Consider the following 13,500-nt stretch of genomic DNA (forward strand, 5'->3'; position numbering starts at 1 on the left):
GAATCAATTATATTATTTTAAAATATGTTACACTTTTTATTGTAATTTTAAATCTTTACTAAAAATGATTTAGAAATAGTAATATTTCCCACTAAATGCCACATAAAACATAACTTACAGGTATTGATATTGTACATTAATTTTCGTACTGGAGGCTTTAGGTTCAACATGTATAGATTTTATTTTCTTTTTATTTTATATAATATTATAAACAATATTTGAATGTTCATATGGGTTACTACGAAAAATATCCATTTCATATAAAAGAAAAGGTTATAATTCAGATTATCAGCAAATGCTTTTCAAGCCCTTTAATGGCTAGTTTCAGTCTTACATCTCATCTCCTAAAAGGCTGTTGGAACTCATACCGGTAGGCTTTGTAGTATGGTGTTAAGAGCTCATGATCTGGATTCAGAATCCTGAGAACTGAAGCCCAAAATACTCCAACTATAATCCTGGGCAATTTATTCACTCTCTGTCTGCATTTTGGTGTCTCCTACAGAATAAAGATAGTGATAGTCGATACATGGGTGATATGCTTATTTTTTTAATGATGTAGCAAATATCCAACAAAATTGTTATTGTTATTGTATTTATTTGGATTTTTAAATTTTCTATAATCTCTAATCTATTATCAAATAACAACTTCCATTCAAAACTGAAACTTTCAGGGCACATTCTCATGAACTAATATTTAATGAGAGAACTCATTATTTTAGAACATATAGTCTTATAACAACTGAGATATACAATAACCTATCATTTTATATTTTTGTAAATTTTACTTGACCTTATTGATAGAAATTTTTCTGGAAAAAAGAAAATTTATTTTTCCTTTCTCATAATTGTCTCATGTAAATTAAATTTAGTTGCTTCTTTAGTTAACATCATTTTCCTTAAAGACCATTTAACAAAAACTCTAAACAGCTATGAATTATTAAAGTAAAACTACCATTCAATGAGCATACTGATCAAATCATTATGGCCAGTGTGGATACTTTTTTCTAATTTTTCATAACTAGCAATAATTATAATCAAGTTTAGACGTTTTTATAAATGCTGACAGAAGTGCTCACTTAAAAAACACATGGCCTCTGAGGATTTATGAGTACATGTGTACACCCAAAAGGTAGTTTGGTCTGAAATAGATGACACTCAACTACTTCCTGTTAGAAGTAAGAAAATGTGTTAATTGCATTTAATATAGTTTATTACACTGTAGTCAACACAGGCCATCTGTCCACACAGCTGCCTCTTGGTGGTTTCAGCAAAGTGAGTGTATGTATTTTAAGGGGAAGCACAATTGAAAAAAGCAAAACAGCCCACATTGATTGACTTTGTGTTACACGACTATATGCTTTTTTTTTTTTTAATTTATACTGAGTAAATATGATGTTTACCAGATTTCCTCTTGGGGTAAGAAGTGACTTTGTTAGAAGTATGTCTTGATAAGCTACTTGATTAAAACTAAATATGAAGGTTTACACTGACTGAAGACCAAAAAAAAGTAGAACCTTTAAACTCTTTAATATATCTAAATAGAAATGTGGGTCTGGAATTGAGGAGACGGGAGAGAGCAGTGAGAAAGGGGCTCGAGAAGAATAAGACAACCTGGCAAGGACCGAGGCATTGTGTTGGAGAAATGAGTTGGGTTCCTATTTTTTCCCTGTGTACCAGTCATCTTTTATTGAGTGTTAATTCTCAATTAGAATATGAAAATACTCAAGGATGCCAGGCAAAGCTCAAAATCACGAATGCAGAATATGTGTCCACACTGGCCCTCTTCGGTGGTATTTGTATCATGGCTCATGTTTGAGTTCCTTATAAGAATGACAGTAGTTGAAAAGCCCGTAAACTGCCAGCACCATAGAAATCGCGGAGAGGTCCCCTTTCTTCACAGTGAAATACTTGTTGTAATACCCCTTGTAAGCTCCAGCAATGGCTTCTGGGGGATAATGCCACATCAGTATCCAGCTTGGCAGCTCTCCTTGTTTGACATCCAGGAGCTTCTTTTCCTTCACTGGTACAGATAACATCATCTTGGAGTCCTGGGTGTCCATTATCCCTGCTTCAGGAGAACTTGAGTGGGGTTTCTTTTAAGAACAAGAATGATAACTCTACAACTGGTAATTAGCATTTCTGTGATGTATTCCAGGTCATTAAAAGTTTAGTAAAGTATACTAGTCACACACAAAGAATTGTCATGAAAAAAAAAATTTGTCATGAATATTGTGTTTTTGCTTGGTAAAGATCATGTTGTTCCAGTAAAGGATCAAAGGGAAAATCATTGGGTGATGGAGTCAGAAGTAAACTCAACAAACTTCAGTGAAAAACTTCTAGAAAGATAGAGACGAGCATGCAAGCCTATTACCCCCTTTAAGGTCACAGACATCTTGAAAAGAGGATGCAACCTTCTCCAAGCAGATGAACTTTAACTAATTAAAAGCAAATTTAATATAATTAATGATACTGTAATTGGCATAAGCTTAATTTATGGGGAAAAGTGACCTAAGCAAGTAACTCTGTTGTGTTGCTTTTTGAGGAATGATGCTAGAAGATAAGCTCATTAATTCTAATCAAAATATATTTAGTGACTTTCTGTGCCCAATGATTTTTAAGTCACTATATATATATATATATATATATATATATATTTCAGTGAATAAAGGAAACAGAAATCCTTGTCCACATGATGATTACATTCTAATGGAGAAAAGAGGCAAAGAAAAAATAAATAAGTCAGATATGCAGTATGTTAGTTGATAATACATACTATGAAGTAAAAAAAAAGAAAGCTGACAAGGAATTATTAGGGAGAGGATGTTGGGAGCCATTCTGAGCTCACTAGTCGAGAAAACTCCTGGTGAGGTTAAAGCAAGTTTGCACGGTCTCTTGCCAATCAGATGATGACTGATATCCACCCTCACTCAATTATGTCTGCTTGAGCACCATCCCCCAAGGTACCTTGTTGATCGGTATCAGGAGTGACTTATCCCCTTATTCTGGCCCTGGTATGATGATTGCACCTTGTGAAGGAATTTATTGTGGGAACTTCTTCTTTTGATTATGGGAATAGACACCGTGTCTCCAGCAGGTCCTGTTTCCCTCCATACTTTCCCTTGAGCTTTGAACAGGCCAATGACTCTTACTCATAAAAGATTGGCCTTTACATGTACAATTCTGTTTTTATGGTTGCGTTAGTCCAAGAGGTTCATCCAGCTCAACATGTAAATCAGCTAACGAAAAATGTCTCTCATGCCCTAGCTATTCAAGAAATCATAAAACTAGACGCAAAGGTAAATGCACTCGATGAGGCTATTCTATCTATTGGAAGTGAGCTAAAGTCTTTAAAGGTATGGCTGGCTCTCTGGTGCCATAAAGCATATAACTGGAAAATCAAGTCTTGCCCAGAGACAAAGAGCCTTACTTAGAGAGAAGGAGCAGATAAGGGCAGAACATAAGTTACTACATATACCTTTGCTAACTGGTGGTGTATAGCAGTCCCTTCCCTAAGGCCTACATTGCACAAACACCTTCCCTTACCCTGGCAGCTGTGATCAGGATGAATATCTACAAACCTATGACTTAATCTTAGTGTTATTAAAATGTAAGCACCCTGTTATTTTCTTAGTTACTCAACCTCACTATAATTGGGGTAGTTCTGCAAGAAGACTTCTGTAAAACCTGTTTCTGTACATTTTCCGAAAACATTTTATCACAGAGAACAATCCATTGTAAAAATTCCATTTTCTGATGCCATGTTAACGTTTGACCTATAAATAAAGACACCAAAACCGGCAGGGCAGAGATACCTGCCTGGTGATCAGAAAGAATCTCGGGGCTCTCTCCCTCCCTTGCTGACACCATCTATCCTTCAGGGACCCCTGGACCTGGCCGGAGCTAGACTCTGGCAAGAAGACATAAATTTTATTTGAGCAAAGACCAAAGGAAATGAAAGTACAAATCAGACAGAGATCTGTGTAAAGAGTCACAGACATAGGAATGTGTAAAGCCTCTGAGGCTCAATTTGACCTGGCTGTTCAAGAAAGCACAAGAAGATTTGGAATCACAGATTATAATAGTGCATTAATGTCAATCTTCTCTTGATGGAAATATACCAAAGTGAGTACCAGTTTAACTAATCAATATATATTTATTTTATAAACAGAATTGTTGGGTAATATTTCAAATTATTCTGTCGGACACATTTATAACCCCTAACCTATACAAGATCATATACTATGCTGATTTTTTTTCTTAGACCACTCTTTTTATTTCTACTCCATAGCAAAGTAACTAGGTATTATTTTGGATCCATCTGTTATCTAATGTCGTGGTTAGACAGGGCCATGAACTGTAACATGTGAAGCATTTCTGGATCTCTTTATTCTCTTTTATCAGAATAAAACTGATAGGGTGTCAGAAGTACCAGAGAAAATAAACAGGGCATATCTTATAAAATATATATACTTTCATTTCTTCATTTCAACATGTTTATTGAGAAACTACTCTATGTGACCAGTGTGTTAAGCACTGGAATTATCAAACTATAAGCAGACATGATTTTGTTCTTAAGATGATGGTAGGAAATTCATGTAGCATGCAAATGATACAGCAAGAGAAGCTGAAAAAAAGACATATTTTATGGAAGCATGTAGTGGCAGGGACTCCTCTTGCATTGGAGATCAGAGAAGACCTCACTAAATAAGAAGATACTAAAACTCTCTTATGGGATAGAAAGTATTATTTTGGTTAAAGACAAAGTGATCAAAGATATTAAATGATATTGATGATGGGAATATTTCCAGTTCTAACAATTGGTCATAAGATTGGGCAAAGTGGATATGATATGAGGTACATATAGATTGGGCACTGTGGTAAAAGTGCAGATTGAAGAATGTTCATAAGAGACTGGAAGAAAAAGATCCTTGGACCAACACCTAAACTAAGGCCTACTGGCAACCTCCTTATGGAATTTTGTGATAGATGAGGAGGAAACATGAGGCAGAAAGTGAAGGTGGTATTAGAAGTGATTTTTTTTTAAAGACTGGAATTATATAGCATTTTTCTATGTTTATTTTTTAATTTTTTTAATGTTTTATTTATTTCTGAGAGAGAGAAGGTGTGAGCAAGGGAGGGTCAGAGAGAGAGGGAGACACAGAATCTGAAACAGGCTCCAGCCTCTGAGCTGGCAGTCAGCACAGAGCCCGATGCGGGGCTTGAACCCACGAACCGCGAGATCATCACCTGAGCTGAAGTCGGACGCTTAACCGACTGAGCCACCCAGGTGCCCCTAGTATTTTTCTATGTTTATAACCAAGGTTTTAAGTTGATGCTGTAACATAAAGTTGATATCAGTGACCTAGGGGATTTCCTTAGAGGGGAGGGAAAAGGATTTAATACAGAGGTTGAAAGAGTTGCCTTAGATAATGCCAATAACTATTCATCTAGAAGGCAGAGTATGTGTCTCCCATGCAAGGAGATACATATACTCAGGATATACTGAATTTCTCTTCTCATGTCTTCAGTTTTCTCAGTGGGAAAATAAAAGCAGAATTACCAGCTAACTGGCAATTAGAGAAAGGGTCTTGGCAATTTAAGAAGAGAGAGTACATGAAATAGCTGCTGAGTTCAATGGTCATGAATTTAAAATTAAACCCTTCAAGCTGCCATGTTCAAGTATTAGGTTTGCAAGGGCGGTATAGGTAGGGTTCAGGTTATACTAACTGTTGTAGTTTCATCAAGTGCATATGATGCAGGGAGAGAGTTGTAGGGAAATTGAGAGTGTATACTTCCATACAAATGATGGAAGATATAATTTAACCTGTGTGAAGGGAAGAGTAAAGACATCAGAGGCTCTGGACATTACAAATGTAGCTGAATCAATGGATAAAACATTCCGGTGGTGTTTAAGAGTTATTAGAAATGGGATACTAAAGTGACTGCGCTGGAAATATGGGGATGGTGTCCAAAGAATAGTGTTGACATTGAAATTATAGTAGCCAGCTATTGATATTGACAAGGGTAGGTAATGAGCAAGGGATTAGGTAATGGTCACTAGAGGAGAGGAGGTGAAGGAATTGTGAAGCCAGAGTATCAGGTACATTATCTACCTGGATTTTGAAGTTATTATGATTTATGATAGAACTAATGTTGCAGAATGTTTAAATGTTTCTGCCACAGTCCACATCCAGCACCAGGTCTGTGGGCCAAAGTTATTACACATCTAAAATATGAGAATCATTTCAGATCATTTTGTCTTCAAAATTGCTAAAATTTGAGGTGGTCATGAGGCATTTCAGGGACATGTGTCTCAGTAGGTGTGACACCGTCTCACTCCTCACACATAAACCACAGTTTTCCTTAGTAAATATTCAGGAAATCACGTGATTCGCAATTTCCCTCCATATGCAGAACAGTAAACTGATGTGGACTTCAAATTGATTAACCCCTTGCACTCTTACTATGGCTTTAGTCTACCCAATTAGAGTTCAGCTTTTGTTGAAAGTCTGTTAAATTTCATCACTGGAAGAACAGGCAAGAGAGCCCACTGGCACATTCTGTACAGCCAAGAAGTGGCCTGGAGATCACAGCTGGCAGAGTGGCCTTTAGGATGCCGCAATGTCTCCCAGGAGCCATCAGTAATTTTCTAAAGTTTTCAAATGTTCATTTTATAAGAACCGTGATAATCTGTGAACTTTGCATCATTGGAGACATGCAACATTTAAAGTAACTCATCCCATCTTCAGCATCGAGTGTTTAGACATCTGAAGTACGAAATAGCTTTATATTACTGTCTATATCTATATATGAGAAATGCATTATCGAGAAATCTTTTTATTTAGTAAAAGCTTATATTAGTTTACTAAAGGCCTATATAACGTGTGGTATTAACAAATTACAAAGAAATGGGCTTCACGCTCATTCTCTAATTAGTCCTGGGACAATATGAAACTAGTCAGAGTTTCTACATATTCTCTACCCATCATGTCCTAAGGACATTCTGTGCATTGGCCATCTAGGTACTGGAGTAAATAAAGCAGAGTGAAAACCAGGAGATTCTTTGTGCATAATTACTATGACTACTCCTGGGTGATATTTTTGAAATAAAAATATTCTGATAGTACCAACAAAAATACACTTTTAAAACTGGTAGTGAAATGGAATTAAATAAAACAGAAACATGAGAACACTTCTGTTACAAAGGCAGAATTAATGACCAATTTAATCCTCACATGAAGTAATTACATTATCTATCTCTTATTAAATTCATACTATTTTCTCTTTGCCAGAGATAGGTTTTCCAGGTATATAAGTGTGGATATTTTCTTGCTCTAAATATTTTTTTTTTATTTAAACAGTGCTACTAAAAATATTTTATGTATCAGTAATTCTGTATGTCTGAGAGTAGTATATCTACATATAGGTACCATATACCTCATAAAATGGAATTGATAGATTAAAGATGTAAATTTTTATATTGATAAGTAATTGATACAAAGTTTTCTTTGTATTGCAGTCTTAATAATAACGTGTAACACTAAAGGTTCACGCAAATTATCAATGATTTATATTAATTAATCCTAAGTCTTTGCCAAGCTAAGTTCTGAAAATGACATAGTATTGATTGTTACATAAATGTATTTTGTTATGCTAGAGGTCATGCTAGGAGCCATACCAGCCTTGCTGGATGACAATCACAGCGAGGAAATGGCAATGTTTGCACAGCTCCTGCCATGAGAAGTGAAACTGGTATCTTCTTCTGCCACCCCTGGCTCATGTTGGAAATGAGCCTGCGGGTATTGACCAGGCTTCACAATATTCCAGATCAGACCGATATTCCCCACACAGATTCCTCATAAGGAAAAGCATATTCCTGCCTTTTCAAATGAGATTTTAGATGAAAGCACTGTGGATGATTGTCAAAAGGCTCTTCCTATAGGCCTTGTAGACCCAAGACTAAGATAATAAAGGGGGTTAAGAACACAAGAGTTACAACTGAGCCTGGCCCTTAGACAACGAGCCTAATTTAAAGTTAATGAGCAGATTAGGACAGAACTTAAGTTAATACTTATACCTTTTCTAACCGGTGATGTATAGCAGTCCCTTCCTTAAGACCTACTTTCCACAAACACCCTCCCTCACAGCTGGGATGAGGATAGATGAGTAGCTAAAAACAAAGGCTGACACATTTAGGGCCTCCATGGTGCTTACACCTTCAGCATCAAGTCAAAAGGGTTTCCACAAACAACTTATTAACAAGCTCAAAAACATTCATTCTCTTGTGAGCCAGACAGAATGACTCCTAGCCTATCTATATACAACTTAACCTATGTCCTAACCTTTGCATTATTAACTTAGAACAAATATGTATGTCATCCTGTTTTTCACTAAGAACATCCTGTTATTTCCGTAGTTTTAAGATTTATTCAACCTCATTGGGGTAATTCTGCAAGAATACTTCTGAAAAACCTGTTTTTGCACACTTTTTAAAGCATGTTATCACAGAGTTTTTCATTGTAAAAATTCCTTTTTCTGACGCCATGTTATCATTTGACCTATAAATAAAGACACCAAAACCAACAGTGCAGAGATGCTGCCTGGTGATCAGAAAGAATCTTGGGGTTCTCTCACTCTCTCTCGACAACACTGTCCATCATTCAGAGACCCCTGGACTGGCTGGAGCGAGTCTCCAGCAAGGTCACATATTTTAAATATTTTTATTTTTTTTCGCTGCTCTGCCTATTCATAACTTTCACCAAATTTCTTCTGTTAATAGTTTCTTATCTTATTAAAGCAATATGTATATTGTAGATCTGAATCCTTTGTCATTTATTGCAAACGTGCTTTCTCTAATTTGTGTTTTATTTTTTTAAATTTCTTTAAGTACTTTGAGAGTATCTGCATACACACCCGAGCAGGGGAGGGGCAGAGGGAGAGAGAGAGAAACTCTCAAGCAGACCTTGTGCTGTCAGAGCAGAGTCGGAAGCAGGGCTGAGTCTCAGGACTATGAAATTATGACCTGAGCCAAACTCAAGAGTAGCATGCTTAACTGACTAGCCAACTAGGTGCCCCCAAATTGAACTTGTTTACATAAAAATTTACTCTTGCTAAGAGTTAAAAAGTTATATTAATGTACTCATCTATTATTTTAATTTTGATTGCAAAAATTCAAATCTTGCTAATAGAAGCCTTCTTTACTCCAGTATATTGTATTTTAAAATTCTCATATTTCTTTGTAGTACTTTATGGTAACCTCTTTTTTAAAAACATATAGATATTAATTCTATCTTTTTTTTATCTTGGTGTAATGGCAACTGTAAACTTTTTTCTTACATGACTACCCAATTGTTAGAAAAATTTATTTTATAATTAATCATTTCTTTACAATTAGGAAAAACCACATTTGCCATTTAACAAAAAGCTCTACTATTTTCCGTTGATTTGTATATTCCTATCATGATATATAGTTAGATATAAATATAGATATTTTACTATTATACATTTGAGATGGTTAATATTTGGAAGTGTGCTGTTTGTTCAAACATTTTCTGGTCACTCTGAATGTTCATAGTCCAATATGAAATTTAGGAAAATTTAGTCAAGTTTCAAAAATATCTCTTTGATATTTTAATTTGGATTGTTTTGATTTAGACTTACTGGGTGAGGCTTGACATCTTCATTACATTGTGTCATCCTACCCAAGATACGTTTGGGTTTCCATTCATGAAGTCCATCTTGGGATCACTCCTTAGAAACAAACTTTTCTTCCTATTAGCTTTTATAACTTTTACTAATGAATTTGATGACGTTATTTTCATTTATTTGGCTACCGAAATTGCTATCTACTCTTACATTGTATTATATGTATTACATTGTATTAGTCTTACATAGCTAGTTGCTGGTTTTATATGGCTATAGTATATATACCTATAGTTTTTTTTTTTTTTACAAATAGTTTATTGACATACCTATAGTTTTGTAACCAGCCATTTTACTGAATTTTATTTTATGTTAAAGTTTATTTGTTTATTTTGAGAGAGAGAGAGTCCACATGAGAGCAGGGGAAAGGCAGAGAGACAAAGAGACAGAATCCCAAGCAGGCTTTTGGGAGCCTGTCAGCACAGAGTACCATGTGGGTCTCTACCCCATGAACAGCGAGGTTATGACCTGAGCCAAGATCAAGAGGTGGATGCTTAACTGACAAAGCCAGGCGCCCTTAACTGAATTTTAATATCGGACCCATTATATTTTAGTTTTAAATTATCTTTAAATTTTTACAGGTCTATTGCTTGTTGACATTAACATTTTTTTCTTTCCAAAATATATTCTTATTTTTTTCTTTTTGTCAAATTTCTTTAGACACACTTAACAAGAGTGGTATGTGCTTACTTTTAGCACATTTTTAGTGGATAAATATTTAGCATGATGTTAGAACAACCTTGTTAAACGATTAAGATTCATGGGCAATGGGGTAATATAAATTATATATGCTTGTGAAAAACTTCCAACATCAAAACTTAGTATTTTATTTGTTTTAGGATTAATCATGTTTTTGACTGAGATTACTTGCTCTGGAGCTAACTGACAAAATTTAGTTTCTGAATTCCAGCAAAGCCCACTCGAGCAGTAGAAACCACACTGCAGGACGTGTAGTGCCCTGTCTGTGTGGCAACACTTCTGTCCCCTGCCTCGTTGCCATATAAAGAAGTCATTAGATGAGTGAAATATGTTTTTCATGGGAGACAAGACTTCCAGATTGTAATACAGTTCTTCCACATTCATTGGCAAGGTATGGTTTCTATGACAGTTTCACGTTCCCATAGAGATGCATTAAAACATTGTTTTAGTATCCATTCGAAACTTCCTGGTTTAGAGAGCTGCCAGAATTTCATAACTGGAAGCAAAGGGGAGCCAAGGCCAGGGCAAGAGGTGCCAGGTGACAGCTTGTACCCTCTGCTTGCATGGACAGGGTTCTGGCATGTATCTGGTCTACAGAAAGTATAGCTGAAGTCTATATTGTCATAGCTGCCCAAGTTACAGCCTTGCTGCTCTGAGGTGAGGAGAGAAAAAGCCTGCAGCAGGCAATAGCAGGAAAGTGGACAGAGCTCAGGAAGGGTGTCTGGGAGCTATGGATGCAGGAACATGGTGATGCCACCCACAGCCAATTTCGTGACATCTCCAAGCTCTTCAGGAACTGTTGGTAGTTAGTAACTTTCACAAACGTGTCACCCACCTTCCTCTTTTCTCCTTCCACCCACAGTTGAGTGTTAGACTCAGGGGAACCCTGTGCCTGGAAAAGCGGTACCAGGAGGAAGAGGAAGGGAAATCGCCCCATGGAACAAGGAAACTCTAATATTGAAATCAAAAATGATATAGTGACTAAATTTTTCATAATTGAATTACATTACAAAGTCACCAGATAATACTAAATTTACCACAAAGGATGTGATATGTTAATTGGTAACTAAAAAATTTCCCCACAATTATCAAGCCATATGGTCTTAGCACATGATGTTGATATCATTTATTAACGAAAACAAAAATATTTTATGTTTATACACAACTCATACCTGATATGTATGCCAAAGTCTGGTTCTCCAAACTAGGACAATATTTTTTTTAAAATTGTTATTTCCTGGGAGGTACACCATAGCGATTTCATAATCTTAGGTTTGAGAACCACAGCCTTGTGGGGAGTAAGTTTAGGAATTCCCTGGGCTTGCATGGATGGGTTAACAAGGCATAAAGAATTAGAAAGCTATAAGATACTCACACCCAAATTTGGGTAAACACGATTAGGTAATTAGGGATGGAGAGAGTGGGGCAAAGGCCCCAATATAGAAGAAAGGTCTATGAGGTAAGCAAAAGTAGATATTCAGGGCTGGTACGCCCCCCAATTTAGTTCAATAGCAGAAAGCTGCTTTCTCAGGAAGGAAGGACCAAATTAGGTAAACAGGTAAATAGGGCTAAAGACCAGACCACTGCAGGGTGAGGTTGCCCAGAGCAGAGTTAATCAGCAAAACAAAAGGTTCCTTGTTGACCTTGAGCTAGCATGCTTTATCTGTCTTATCCCCTAGGCTAGCTAAGATAAACAGACAATGGTGTCTCATGACTGCCATTAACAACCATCTGCCCAGTGCCACGGTTTTGTTTTACATTGACCTAAACTCCTAACACTATGTATTTTCAAAACCCCCATTCCTTCATGCCAATGAGTAAACGTTCACAGATTCATTATCTCTGTGCATGTCTGTCACATTTGTAAAACTTCTGATTTTAATAATACGGACTAACGACCCTTATTTGGGGTTCTTGTCTTCGTTGGGACATTTGCCATCTCTTGCATTTTAATCTTGGGTCTCACTTTCTTGCTAGACAAGAAAGAACTCTAGACCCAGAGTCTATGACAAGCCTAATGTCTTTTCCCGTGTTTTTTGCTTGCTTGTTTATTTGTTTGTTATACAACTTTTCCTGGTGATTCTCGTGTGTAAACAATGCTGAAGACCACAGCTCTCACACAGGACTTCTCATACTGCCCTGTGCATACAGATTACCAAGATGTCTTGTTGAAACTAAAGAGCCTACGCTGGCCTATCAAACTGCCTGCTGGGGCCAAAGCTGGTAGTCCATGGCTCCAGCTTTAATAGAAGACTCTATAGCACATTTTAAATGGATAATTGGCATTATATACTTTGAGAAATTTTATTTAAGTTTACTTTTGAAATATCTGTGCCTTGTGTGTGTGTGTGTGTGTGTGTGTGTGTGTGTGTGTGTGTGTGGCGGGGTAGGTGTGGGTGTGAGAGAGAAAGATCGTGCATTGCATTGAAAATGTATTGGCCTTTTCACATATCAATTTTCTTTCAAATTATCGTCTCTTCACTCACTCCATTTCTCTTGTATTTGTGTTTACTTTTTCTGGTTAATTTGCAATTTTTCAATTTGCTGCATGGAGGGTATTTTTTTCCCAATTAGTTTAGCTAAAGGCTGTTTCTGTGTTACATTTTTAACAAACAATTTAGGTGGTTCTTTGCAAAATATACAGTTTACCATTTTATTATTTTTTTAATTTATTAGTTTTCATTTTTATTACATTATTTCTTCTGTTTTTCTTACATCAATTTTATTATTACTTACTGTCATTTTTATTCAATACAAAACATTTTCCTTTTCTGGTTTACGAATATAAGACATTAACTCTTTAAACATATCTTTAGCTAATCTTAAGCCAAACTATCTTAGCCATCTTCTGCCATAGCCAGGATTTGGGGGAAATTAGCATGTTCATTGCAATTATTATCTGTATTCTGCAATTTGTGCTTAAATTTCTCTTGAATTTTATTAGTTTTTTTCCTTTTACTATTAAACACATTTTTTTATTTTAATAAGGGAATGTGATGTTATTTTTTGTAAATGTTGACATTTTCTATTTGTCCTAATATATAGGTTATTTTTACAATGTTGCCATGCACTTTTAAAGAGAATAATAGTTTCTGTTTT

The 13,500-nt window shown here is 35.9% G+C and overlaps 1 pseudogene; it reads right to left on the bottom strand.

Moving 5' to 3' along the window:
* Window positions 1-1,799: 1,799 nt before the first annotated feature.
* On the bottom strand, window positions 1,800-2,039 carry LOC144226831 (ATP synthase F(0) complex subunit f, mitochondrial pseudogene; annotated as a pseudogene).
* Between the last annotated feature and the right edge of the window lie 11,461 nt (window positions 2,040-13,500).

The sequence above is a fragment of the Crocuta crocuta genome, unplaced genomic scaffold (assembly GCF_008692635.1).
Source record: "Crocuta crocuta isolate KB4526 unplaced genomic scaffold, BGI_CrCroc_1.0 scaffold33, whole genome shotgun sequence".
Lineage (NCBI taxonomy): Eukaryota > Metazoa > Chordata > Mammalia > Carnivora > Hyaenidae > Crocuta > Crocuta crocuta.